General features: G+C 44.6%; 1 protein-coding gene across 1 annotated transcript in view; it reads right to left on the bottom strand.

Moving 5' to 3' along the window:
- The window catches only part of ZNRF1 (zinc and ring finger 1), a 104,205-nt gene that overhangs the window by 37,965 nt on the left and 52,090 nt on the right, over positions 1-14,150 (bottom strand). The gene's annotated exons all lie outside the window — the stretch shown is intronic.

Below are 14,150 nucleotides of genomic sequence, written 5' to 3'. Positions count from 1 at the left end.
GGGAGGGAGGCAAACCATGAGAGACTCTTGAATGCTGAGAACAAACTGAGGGCTGATGGGAGTGGGGGAGAGGAGAAGCGGGGTGATGGGCATGGAGGAGGGCACTCGTTGGGATGAACACTGGGTGTTATATAGAAACCAACTTGACAATAAACTATTTAAGAAAAAAATACATTTTTTACATGGAAATAATACAACCTCACTCATCTCTTTTGAGAAATGTTTACATTGTATAGAGATATAATTTCTTTAGCTAATTTCTGACAGATAGACATTTACGTTGTCCTCAGTTTTTCAGTATTAGAATCAACACCACACCTTGATAGCACCTGGGTATCTTGGGCACCTTGTCCAGTTTCACCCTTTGGGTAAATCTCACATAGAACTACGTAGTTAAGACACAGATACCTTACAACACAACTTCTACCTACTACAAAAGGATACAAGGTTAAAAGTAAGTAAAACGTCCCCAGCTGCGCTCCCCAGAGGTAATTATTGATAAAATGTCATTTACATCCTTTAAGGACATAGCCATCTTTCCCTCCCCTCCTTTGCTAGATCCCCTTCCTGGGATTCCAGGTTTTCCTCTTTCTCCGTTTGCTCCCTCCTTAGGATGGAGCACACCCATAGGCATTTCCTGAGAAAGGGCAAGTTTTTTCAGACTTTACAAATGACTTAATTGTCACCTCACATGTGTGTGTGGGGGTGCTGGCTGTCGAGTGGTGCCACTGCAACAGGTCAGAGATGTCACATTGCTCTTCCTTGATCTTTATTCCTGCCCTCTGGTTGCTAGGGCTGATTTAACACAGTCCACAGTTGGCGGCACATGGCCTGTGCAAGGCCTTTCTCTCATTTCCTTTTATCTGCAAGAGTCATTCCATTCTCCTACCTGCAGACATTTTGCTCCAGGAGGTACCCTTTAAATGTACTTTATGTGCACACTCCGGTTTATGGCTGTGCTTATGAAACATAGATCATCATTTTTGGAATGTGGCTGTTTTACTTTTTTGCTCTTTGCTGAATCATTCCCATCAGCAAACAAATATACTGGGATTTCTTCAATTTTGGAAAAATGCCTTCTCTTGACTCAGCTTCCCCTAACAGCTATCTTCCCTTTTTTTGCATCATTTTGCATCCAAACTCCTCTATAAAGTTGTCCATTCTTATTCATGCTTGTCTCTTCCCTTTCACCCTACACCCACTTCCATGAGACTGCTGCCTTCACCGCTCCGTCAAAATGGCTCATCAAGGGTGCCACAGGCCCAGTGCTGCCAAAGCTACAAGTCACCTGTGGGTCCACATCTGCGCGGGCTCTCCCAGGGGCAGAGGCCAGGCCAGAGCTCCTCTCTGATGTGCTCTCTTTACTTGGCTTCCGTGCTGCGCTCCTTCGGCTTTCCTCTCTCCCCACTGGGGGGTCCTCCTGTCTCCTGTTTTGTCTTCTCCTCTTCCTCCCAACACCATGGTAACAGTCGATGCCCCACAGCTCAGTCCTGACCCTCTACTATTCTCTTTTTACATCCTCTCCTGAGTATGGAGGCTTTAAATATCAACCATGTTTTTGCCTTTTTATGCTTGAAAATGTTCTTCATTGCTCCTGTGACACAAAGACATTCTATATTCCCTCCTACTTTTTTATAATGCCATATCTGCAAACTTTGGGACCTGGGAATTTGGAATTCAGACTGTTCCAGACTTAAGAAAGGTGAGGTTATGCAATACCTCTATTAACGTCTGGGACAGCACTACATAATTATACACATTAATAGTTTTGAAGTGACCCGCCAAAGAAATAATGATTCAGGCAAGGATCATCAATAGATATTAAAACCATTAAATGTTATCATCAGAATGGTAAAATCATCTGGTTGCCAGAGAACGGGACACCTGCAAGTCACAATGGCCCTGGCAGTAACTTGTGTACTGCAAAGGGGAAAAGTGTACCTTTCCCAGAGGAACAGCTGGCAGTCACAATCTTACCATGTAACTGTAACGACGGGAAAAACTTACATTTCCCTTACATTTGGTACTAATCTCCTTAAGTGATACAATACAAAGTATGCAGCAAGAACACCTACATCCTTCCCCAAAATGTTTAAACTGAAACAATCAAGCCTTGACAACCAGCTTCCAGTTTATAAAGAAATACCAGGGATAGTATAGACAGAGAAACAAAGTAAATGTCACCACAAGGAAACAATGAGACAAATCCAGAATGAGAGACTTTTTTTTTTTTTTTTTTAAATGTTTTATTTATTTCTAGGAGAGAGAGAGAGAGACAGCGTGAGCAAGGGAGGGTCAGAGTGAGAGGGAGTCACAGACTGAAACAGGCTCCAGGCTCTGAGCTGGCAGTCAGCACAGAGCCCGACGCGGGGCTCGAACCCACGAACCGCGAGATCATGACCTAAGCGAAAGTCGGACGCTTAACCGACTAAGCCACCCAGGCGCCCCCAGAATGAGAGACTTCTGTAGGTCAGTTGGTTCTGGTCTCTACAAGATGTCAGTATCACACACATACAGAGTTCTGAATCAAGAAAAATTAAAGAAACAGACTAATCACCAAATGTAATGTATGAACCTTGACTAAACATCTTAGTTCAGTGAAGAGATCTGAAAAATATATTTTTGTTCTGAGACCAAATATTCCTCAAATTAGAACCCGAGGACTGAGCAGAGAGGGAACTGGGTTAGGACTAGGGAGCTGGCAGGGCGCCTGGGTGGCTCAGTCGGTTAAGCGGCCGACTTCAGCTCAGGTCATGATCTCACGGTTCGTGGGTTCAAGCCCCGCGATAGGCTCTGGGCTGACAGCTAGCTCAGAACCTGGAACATGCTTTAGATTCGGTGTCTCTCTCTCTGACCCTNCGACCAGTTCCTCCAACATGCTATAGCAGGAGGAACCACTCCCTTCCAGAAGGAATCAATGACCCTATGTCTTACAGAGTTTCATCTGCGGTCTATCCTGCAACATATTTTTGTCTGTGTTTGTACCTCCCACACTAGATCTAATTTATTTAGTTTTTTACATTTATTTTTGTATTTTCCATAGTGATTTATAATAGCAGATGTTCAATAATGTTCACTACACATTATTCAATGAACAATAAATAATGTTCCAATGTTCAATAAACATCTATTAAGTGGGGGAAAACATTTTGGGGATAAATGGGGCAAGTTCGAATACGGACTGGGTACTGATACTATGGAATTACTGTTAATTCTTAAAAGTGTGACAATTATATGGTGATTCTGTAGGAAAATGTCCTTTTTCTTGGGCAATACCTACATGTAGCAGTATATAAAAGTATATAAAAGATAAAGTATCACAATGTCTGCAACTTATTTCAAATGGTTCAGGAGGAAGGAAGGAAGGAAGGAAGAGAAAAAAATAGAAGAAAGAAAAAAGAAGAGACAGAGAGAAAACAGAAAAATCTATATATGCACATATATATAGAGCAAATACAGCAAAAATGCCAAGTGTTGAGTTTGTACTGGTTATGTGGGTGCCCACTGGGATATCATTTAAATCTTTCTGAAAATTTGCAAGTTTTTATGGTAAGTTTTTTAAAAAATTGCAATGAAATCTGTGATTCACATAAGCAGGATAAATAAATAATTATAAATAAACAGCCTAACCTCAACTCAAGTTTTGCTGCCATGTGGGTTATGAAAGAGCTTCTGGTTTTCAGAGTTTTCAGGATTTCAGATTTGTGGTTAAGAAAAGATGGACCTGTATTAATTTTGTGGTGTTACCACTCTCATTTAGGTCTCTTAATTCCTCTAGAATTTTATGTGACATTATGTAGAGATCTGGTTTATGTTTTTCCATCTATTAATTTAATTATCCCAACACCATCTACTGAGCAATCCATCCTTTCCTCATTGATTCATGGTGCCCCTTTACACCAAATTATGGTCCCACAGATACATGGATCTAACTCAGAGATCTTTATTCCATTTTTGTCTATTACCTATTCTTGCATAGACACTATACTGCTTTTAGTACTATGGCTTGGTAGCTTATAATATCTGGTGTAAAAGTCACCCTTTTCTCTTCCTTCTAAAAGTTGACTTTGTTACTTCAAATGCATTTAAGAATAAACGATTTTTAAAAGTCCAGTTAGAGTACTGAACAGAACCACACTCGTGGCAGACTATATTTTCCAGAGATAGTTGCACCGATATATGTCTCCCCCCACACACTTTGTTTTTACAATGTGATACCAACATTCCTCTATTGACAGATGCTTCTCTTCTACGCAGAATGACCTTTGTACCTGCCTTAACTACTTACGTGCAGAGGTGCACAATCATGATGCCAGGTGATTTCCAAGGCTAGGTTTAAAAAAGGTAAGATAGCTTGTATCTGGTTCTCTCTTGGGACAAGGGCAGTGGGATCTCTGAACCAACATGTAGGAAGTGCAGCTGCCCTGAGGCACCATGCTGGGAAACCACATGAAAAGCTTACCCGTGGGCCCAAGCTGTCCCCACCCCCAACTCCTTGAGTCTTCCCAAACCATACGCAGGGTACGCAGGGTACGTGACTAGAAAAGCCTTTGAGATGGTCTCATCCACAGCTACCATTTGACTACGACCTCATGGGAGGCCAAAAAGCCAAAAATGCCTGGGAGAGCTGCTCCCAAATTACTGGTTCACAAAAAACGGTGAGAATGATTACTGCTGTTTAAGCTAATCAGTTTTGGGGTAATCTGTTACTCCACAGTTACTGGAACAGCACTGAATTTATAAATCAATGAGAAGGGAAGATTGTCATCTTTACAATATTAGATCTCATGCAAGATTACAGAATGTCTTTCCTTTCATTTAGATCTCCAACAGAGATTCTACAAATTGTTTCAGTTAAATACCAGAAACTCTATGGTTGGTTCTGTTATTATTTCTTCTATTTCTGGTCAGTTAATGCAGACACTGGGAAATATAATCTGATATCACTGATTCATCTTACATCTGATAATATCATGAGAAAACAAAAAGGGTTATCTCTTTCCTTCCAATTCTTACATTTAATTTCTTTTTCTTTCCTTAACCTATTGATCAGGACCTCCACTATTAAGTGAAGTTTCTTCCATTGGATATAATGTTTGCTATAGATTTTTGTTATACAGCTTTTTTAAATTGAGGAAGTTCCTTTTATCATTATTTAAAGAGAATTTAAAACATAAATTGGACTGAATGATCTACTTCTTTTTCTGTATCAAGGGAGATCATGTGTTCCCTCTTTTGGTCTACTGATATGACAGATTTTCTGATGTTGAACCATCCTTGCATTTTGGGGAAAAACAGTACTTGTTTGTGATATGTATGTTCTCAATACACTATGAAACTGCTTAGCTGATATTTCATTTGGAATCTGGTAACAGAGGTACTAGGAAGATTTTTCACTTGTGACCAAATGTTAGTATCTACAGGTCTTTCCTCTGTAGTAGTTCTGTTTCTTCAAAGAAAGAGCCTCTAAACTACTGCCTCTATCCCTGGAATTCCAAAATAGAAAGGAAAGGAAGTTTGGAGCCTCATGGTACAGTATAGGTTCCTGTCTGATTCTCTGGTCTCAGTGCTTGACCAAGTCTACAAACTCTTGCTCGGTGTTTCTGGAGACAATCCCCCACCCAAATGCTACAGGGCTGGGAAAGGAGAGTCATCCAATGGGGGAGAAGATGCAAGTGGCTCCTTATCCAGACTTTCAAAGTATCCCCTTATTTTCAAGGTTAATAGAGGTCTGGCTGATAATATGTGGAATGGCCATATGATGGATTACAGACTGCCAAAATAAAAAGGTAAAACCTTTGTATACTAACTTGTCCACAAACTGAATTTTTTACAGAAGTTGCAGAATGTGATGCCCTTAGAAAACAAAGAAACCCACACACAGTGGCATCAGCACAGACACACCCATGTTTCACAGTGGCCACCTGGTTACCCACAGAGAGGGAGACTGGAGTGGGAGAAGGGACACAACCTTTTACTTTAAACACTGTGTTGTTTGCTTTTGTAATAATGGACTCAAATTACTTTCATCATTACAAGAACCAAAAAAAAAAAAAAAGACGTTTTAAGTTCTACCTCCCGACCCCCACCCACAATTAACCCTGGATCTCTGCAAAAGAGATTCTTGCTACTTAGCAAGGAGGCACAACCAACAGCCTGGGTCCAAACGGCGACTTGTATTAGCTTGTGTAACATCATCACCAAAGCAATGGGATTGGTAGTTTCTCACTCCATGGAAGCGCATTCCCCTTTTTCTTCTTCTTTTTTTTTTTTAGGTTTTATTTATCTATTTTGAGAGAGGGAGAGGGAGGAAGGAAGGAAGAGAGAGCGGGAAGGATGGAGGGAGGGAGATAACATGCACGCATGAATGGGGGATGGGCAGAGAGAGAGAGGGAGAAAGAATCTCAAGCAGGCTCCACGCTGTCAGTGCAGAGCCACAACCGCGAGATCGTGACCTGAGCCAAAACCAAGAGTCGGCTGCTTAACTGCGCCACTCAGGTGCCCCCGCCTTTCCCTTATTTGAAGGCACGAGAGCTCCTGAGGCAGGAACAGAGGAACACAGCCCATATCTCACAGAAGGTAAGGTAACAAGTACGCTCGAAGCCCCTGTGAAAAGCAGCTTCATCAGTCTGAATTAACTGAACACTGCACTCTGGTACCACCAGGTCTGAATCCAGCGTACCAGCTGCTAGTGTTCCTCGTTGCCCTTTGCTGGGCCCTGTGATGGACACAGGATGGCACCTGTGATGCCGGGGAAGACGCACAGTGAGCCAATGGCAGGGCCAGCCAACAGGTCCTTCTGAAAAGCCCCTTTGGCTCCCACCAATGCAAGACACACTGGTGCCAAATATTGCAAGGATCGCTAAGAGCAGCCAGAAAAAAAAAATCTCAATTCTCTTGCCACAGCAACTCTGAGTTTGCTGCTTATTTAGCTTGTCCATGCACCCAGGACAGTGGTCAGAGGAAGAAAAAAATGAGAACAGGAGCTCGCATCTTCAGAGCCACTTCGATGAGCCAGGCATGAGTTCTGGGTGTCATGCTCGCATCACTGCATTTAATCTCTGGAATCTCCGTGCTATGCACCATTAGCATTCCTACTTCCCACATGAGGAAAATGAGGCACAGGGAGGTGAAGGTCAGACAGCTCTGAGTGACTGGAGCTGTGAGCAAAACCCAGGCAGACAGACCTCGGGACAATATGAAGAACCAGATGGGGAAGTGAGGTGGGGAGGGAAGAAGGAACAAAACTAACCAACCCACACTGACTTGTTCTTCCTTTTCAATCAAAGACAGAGCAACTGAGTTTTGGTTTAAAATTAGGCCCCTCTATGGGGCGCCTGGGTGGCTCAGTCGGTAAGCATCCGACTTCAGCTCAGGTCATGATCTCCCAGTTCGTGGGTCTGAGCCCCACATTGGGCTCTGTACTGACAGCTCAGAGACTAGAGCCTGCTTTGGATTCTGTGTCTTGCTGTCTCTCTGCCCTTCCCTACTCATGCTCTTTTTATTCTCTGTCAAAAATAAATAAACATTAAAAATAAATATAAAATCAGGCCCTTCTCTCAAAGATTAACTAATGCAAGACTCAAGGTAGGAGAGATGTTTCCAGAAGTAATATCCTTCTCCTTCTTTGGGGGATCCAGAAATCCACAGGAAGAGCTGTGACAATAATGAGGAAGGGACCTTGTGTTGTAGCAAAGATCATGAGACAACTCCCACTTGTTTAGTCCCACCTGGCCTGAGGGGAGGCAGACACACAGGGAGGTCACGGCCAACTCAAAAAGCCACCTGTCCCCCGTCTTTATTACTGAGGACAAAAGTGGCAATGGCTTTGTGTCTGGAGTTTTCTCCATTCTCACTCTGATTCTGTCTGGGAAGAACAGTCTTTCCTTTATCACTTGAGCAGAGTTGGGGGTGGGGGGACGAGGTGCTCATAAGCACTCACCCCTATGACAGCCACAGAACCTCAGAGCTCATAGAATGACTTCACAAACTTCATTATCCACTCTCAAAACCAATAATGCATGATCTCCATTTATTTATTAATTCAAATGCTTTCCCAAAAAGAAATAAAAGTCTTTGAGCTAAAATTTAGAACATACAAATGAAGGCCACCATATNAAGGAGTAAGCAGGAAGTGAAGAGTGTGAGTGTGCTTATCAAGGGTCTGTCTCTAACCTGGACAAACAGCATTTCTGAGTGTCCACTTTTTCCCTTGTAAAGTGAAGAGACTGGCTTATATCTCTGAGATTCTGCTAATTCTAAGCTTTACGGATTTAAAGTTAGGGATCACTGTGGTTTCCTCCCCTACTGCGGGTCCCCTTCAGTTCAAGGAAGACCCTGGGCTCTTCTGCCCCTAAAGAAAGTGAGTACAGCTCCCAGGTCCAACAGAAGGACTTGAGAAAGCCTCACATATGATAAATATTCTAAAATATTTTCAGAATTAATACCTCTGGCTTTTTTAAAAAGCCTCTATGAGAAAAGGCAAGGGGTTGTTTGTTATTCACATGCGGACAGTTAAACTTCACAAGACCTGCCCCCCCCCCCCCCCGACACCTATCCTCGCACCCTCATGCAGCACCCCATCCCCACTTTGCCTCCGCTACTTACAGTGACTTGAAGGAATGACACTCGTACAAAGCAATTACAAACTAAAAGGTACAGCAATGCCATTCATCCTGCCACAAGCCCATGGGGCGGCCGACATGGGAACACCCCAGCTCCATGCCCGCCACTATGAACGTGAATGGCGAAGTGAACTCAGGCGCATGTGGCCAAAGCTGCTGGGAAAGGTAAAGACGTATTCATACCTGCACTTGCCCTTAGCTCTTTTAATCAACTCTTTCTGGCAAGGATTCATCTCACTTCAGCAACTCTGAACCTCAGCAAAAGGTCAAAGCACTGACCTTGAGCCACCGTCCACAGAAAGCTCCAGGTCTTCAGAGAGGCCTTGAGAGGTTTTATGAAAGGAGTAGTATTTCCCACGGGACTAAGAAATGCAATTTCTGAAGAGCCAGGGGTTGTCAGCGGCTGGTACCCAAGCTCCCAGGGCCGCGGCTGCTGGCGTTTCCAGCAGAACATCCACGCGCCACTACTGAGGCGCTCCTAGACAAACACGGCTCTACGCGTGTTATTATAAATGAGATATAACAGGTCTGTCAAAGTAAGTTCTTCAAACTGTCTCGATTCTTTTGAAGTCACTGAACAGCCATTTGCTTAGATCCTTCTAAGCAGCGTAACAGCAAGAACACTGATACTTTGTCAAGTCAAAAGTATAACCTGATTTTAAGTTTCTTTCACAGATTAACTGGAGGGAAATACGCTATAAACCAGTGTTCTCCACTGTTGCAGCCACCAGGCTCCTGGTCACGGGAGCCTCTTGCGTAGTGGCTGTGGGAACCACTACATTTAGGCCAATTTTCATTAAAAGGCCTCAGCCAGGTCAGAAGCTGTCAGAAAGCTGATTCCACAGATTAACGCCTTAAACCAAGCTGGTGGCAAAACAATGAACTGTGTCAGGAAACCTGGTGGGATGGAAGTTACACTGGGGCACAGGGAGCGGCTGAGAAGTGCCCTACTTCCCAGGTCTTCTTCCTTGGTCACTCCCAACCAAGCCATCATAGAATCTGCCAGCAGAACACCAGAACTCCACTTCCACGGCCTGCATTTATCACAGCGCCTCGAGGGAGGTCACCACAAGTCTCATGGAGACCCTCTTGCCTCACTTTCTCAGCTTCCTCCTCCTGCAGTTCGGAAATGCCAGGACCCTCGGAGCCATAGAGGAGAAATGAAGAGACGACCTCAGAAGTCTTCCCCCAAAACAAGGGTTAAAACCCAAGTTTCTGGACTCCTAAACTTCCCTTTGAGACCGGTGTGCTCGGTGGGCTTCAAGGCTCTGGTGCTCATGTGTGGAGAAGGGATTTATCTCCCCAGTCCTGCCACAGGCAAGGTAGGATCACCCGTTAGAAAGCTGCCCATCACCGTGGTTCAGTGACGACACAGTCAAGTGCTTCTGGGTGGTTCAGTGACGACACAGTCAAGTGCTTCTGGGTTTTCCGCAAATAATCACAAATAATATAATCACACCAGGGGTCTGGTCATATAACCCTATCCCAACTCTCTATCTGCTCCTCTAGACTCGGTAAGTGCAAAGGAATTAGAGGAGAAATGAGGGGTGGAAAAGATATAGGAACATAAACAACATGACTTCCAAGAGTCAAATGAAACAAAATCCCGACCTGCAAGAGAGAGAGGAGCAGTTAAATCTAATAGCCTAACACCTTTAGTCCACTTTTTATTTTATATTTTTAGCGTTTATTTTTCAGAGAAAGAGACAGAGCATGAGTGGGGGAAGGGCAGAGAGAGGGAGACACAGAACCTGAAGCAGACACAGAACCTCTGAGCTGTCAGCACAGAGCCTGACGTGGGGCTTGAACTCACGAACGGTGCCAAAGTCAGACGCTTAACTGACTGAGCCACCCAGGAGCCTCTTTAGTCCACTTTTTAAATTGATTTTTGTAACTCTTATTCATTACAGTTTGAGTAAAACACTCACATCGCTGGCTCCAAATCTTTCTGTGCTCACATTTAAAAACAGAAGGATCAAGTAAGACCTAAGAACAAACTTCAGACTGGATTTTTTTGATGGCAGAGCCTGGCTCCTGGCCTAGCCATGTCATTTCACCGCACACAAAAATAAAAGACTATAGTTTTCTCCGATACCCTCACAGTACCAGAGATTTATCATACTCGATGTTGACTTATTACGCTGTTCTTTTTTCAAATTCTATGGATATTTGACACCAAGCCTGAAACGGAAGGGTAACTGCCAGGTCTCCATAATGAGTCCTGTAATCTAATCTGGAAGCCTGATCTCAGGCTCTTCCTATAGCAGGCAGATCTGGGGCATTTTGAGGGCTTCCTTCACAGCTCCCGAATACTCAGGTGACTGGAGATCAAGGCCAGTAGCTAGTCATTCATATTCAAATATGAAAAGCTTGGCAGGCAGCAGCCCTTGGGTCACAGCAGCTCAGAACCAGAACAAGGAAAAACCAACCTGATCAAAAACTCTTAACCAAGGTATGCAGGGAGCCTAGTGCATCTTTTGGGTGGTGAGACTGGATTTATTTAAAGGAGAAGGGGAAAGGGGCCACATGGAACAATTCTCCTGGACCCAACGACCCAAAGCTGTACCAGAGGCAGGCATGAAGTACTAGCTCCTTCTAAACTCTTATCAAGTTACCAAACTCAGTCCAAACATGTCTTTTCAGAGCAACACGATGAGGTCTGCTGCGTACTTTCTGCCCAAGTCCACCAGGAAGGGTTGGGATCCCTACCATCCAGGAGGCTCCAATTCCCCAGCAGGCTGCCCCCACCGGTAACCACTCCTGCACTCTTCTGTGAGGCCTTGGCCACTCTTCTTCCTTTAGTTTCTGCTGCCTGCAGGAGTGCTGAGCCAGCAGGTGTGGGGAAACCATCCTTGGCCTGATAGCCAAGAAGGAAAAACCAGCACACCACTGATGAGAGCAGCCCACCTAATGGGCCAGCCCCAGGCTGCCATCCTCTCTCTGCCCTCCTGCGGAGGAAGAAAAGGAAAGGGGGGAAGGTCAGCTATTTATAGGACCGGTTGGGCATCATGGAGGGTCTTCTCTCTCAGACCCCACATTTGCTGAGGGGGTTTACAGTGTGCACTGGTCCCTACCCTTTTCACACACAGCTCACAGGGAAAAACGCAGTTCTCAAGGCAGACCTATAGAACTCACTCCACTGACTTCCCGGCAAAGCGGTTGCTGGGGACACTCCAGAGGCCGGGGATGATGAATTCTCTGTTGGTTTATGAAGTCAGCATTCTCTCCTGGAAAGCTGTTTCCACTCCTACGTCCTAAGACCTCTGACTATGGAACTGGAACTAGAAGGTTCAAAAGTGACAGAGGGGCGCCGGGGTGGCTCAGTCAGTTAAGTGTCCAACTCCTGATTTCAGTGCAGGTCAGGAACTCACCGTTCGCAAGATCGAATCCTGTGTCAGGCTCAGTGCTGAAAGTTCAGAGCTTGCTTGGAATTCTCTCTCTCTCTCTGCCCCTCCCCAACCTGTGCTCCCTCTTTCTCAAAAATAAATAAGTAAACATTATTTTAAATGACAGACTCAGAGAAAGTGAAAGAAACAACAGCAGGAATTTGGTCATACTGCTGTCCTGACCCAGCCAGCCTCGTGGCTAGGGGAAGGCTCTTTAGTCTTGGGGCTGAAGGAGTTGGTCCTCTTCGAGTGCCTCTCAATTCAGGACCAAACTAAATCATTTAAAAAATGCTCCAGGTGTTAATCAAACCCAGTGATTCCTGCTGAGCAAACAAGAAAACTAAGCCCTGTCGCCATCTTTATTTGTACTGGAATAACCTCAGTACATTCGTTTAGATCAGAAATCTGCTTGGCACGAATAAGCACAAAACAAGCATTTGAGTTAACACAGGAGTCAAAGGAGCAGGCAAATGGAGGGGGAGGCTGGCAGGGTGGAGGTTTTCAAAGAAGCCATCAGATTCTGACTAAGGCAAAAACCCCAGGAGAGTTTGAACAAATCTGAAAGGAAATACAACCTCATGACTCTGTAAGGAGAAATGCCATCAGAATAAAATCCTAAATCTTGGATTCCAGCAATCCAAGAAATGGAACTGAGAAATGCCACAGGGCTGAGTGCATCAGGAGATCAAAGTTCTCCTAGAAAACAGAGAAGTTTAAACAAAGCCAGGGCCTTGCAGGGGGCCACATGTCACCTTCACCACCTTGCTCGAGCAAGCTTAGTCCACAGGGTGCTCACCTGCCCTTCAAAGACTGAACATGTTACACACTCACTGGAATGTCATTCTAAAAACACGCCTGCTGGGAAATTTTACCTCTGAACAAATGGGACGGACATCACTGATTCTCAAAGCAGCAGGCCAGGTAACACTGACTCATTTTCACTTTGGCTAACTACAGGGAGTGAAGGACGTCCAGACACCACAATCCTGGTTGCCTTACCTTTCTGGCAATAAAAATGGCCCGAGGCAGAGAACTTGTAAGTTTTCTAGTTGCTTTGCAAGGGGATTCCCACAGAGGGTGGTCGAACCCAATGGTATTAAAAGTCTCTTTCATGACGAGTGCCGGTGGCTCAGTAGGTTAAATGTCTGACTTCAGCTCAGGTCATGACCTCACGGTTTGATCTGCGAGTTCGAGCCCCACGTCAGGCTCTGTGTTGTCAGCTCGGAGCCTGGAGCCTGCTTCAGACTCTGTGTCTCCCTCTCTCTCTGCCCCTCCCCTGCTCATGCTCTGTCTCTCTCAAAAATAAATAAATACTAAAAAAAATTTTAAGTCTCTTCCATGAAGTAAGTCCAGAGTGGTTTGTGCTCCTGCAGATGATGTGTGAACTTCAAGATCTTCAGTGCTGGATTTACTATTTAGCTAAGACACGTAAACACCAACAGGTAAACAGATGGAACTATATACCAGATTCTCAAACCTATTCTGGCCATGGCCACTGGAACTTATGAACACGACCATCATTGAAAAAGATGGACTTCTCAGCCAATAATTTATTTTATGGGGTTTCTGGCCAGAGCTGGCTGATGGGAATGTGAACTAAAATGTCCACTGGGATCTGTGGAAGGAGATGATCCTTTCAGTCAACTTCCTTAAGCCCTGACCTCTGAAGGAAGATTCCAATTCATCTTTTTTTTTTTTAAGTTCATTTATTTTGAGAGAGAGAATGTGTCGGAGAGCGTGAGAGCAGGGGAGGGGGAAGAGAGAGGGAGAGAGAGGATCCCAAGCAAGCTCTGAGCTGTCAGCACCGAGCCTGATGCAGGGCTCAAACTCACAAACTGTGAGATCACGACCCGAGCTGAAACCAAGAGTCAGACGCTTAACTCACTAGGCCCCCCAGGCACCCCTGATTCCAATTCATCTTAGGGATTTTTGTATTTCAAACCAGACATCAAAAAGAAACTTTTTTTTAAATTTCTTTTTTAATGTTTTATTTATTTCTAGGAGAGAGAGAGACAGCGTGAGCAGGGGAGGGACAGAGAGAGAGGGAGTCACAGACTGAAACAGGCTCCAGGCTCTGAGCTGGCAGTCAGCACAAAGCCCAACGCGGGGCTCGAAGCCACGAACCGTGAGATCATGACCT

This window comes from Crocuta crocuta, unplaced genomic scaffold (genome assembly GCF_008692635.1).
Source record: "Crocuta crocuta isolate KB4526 unplaced genomic scaffold, BGI_CrCroc_1.0 scaffold727, whole genome shotgun sequence".
Lineage (NCBI taxonomy): Eukaryota > Metazoa > Chordata > Mammalia > Carnivora > Hyaenidae > Crocuta > Crocuta crocuta.
This window is presented reverse-complemented; position numbering and strand designations above follow the sequence as displayed.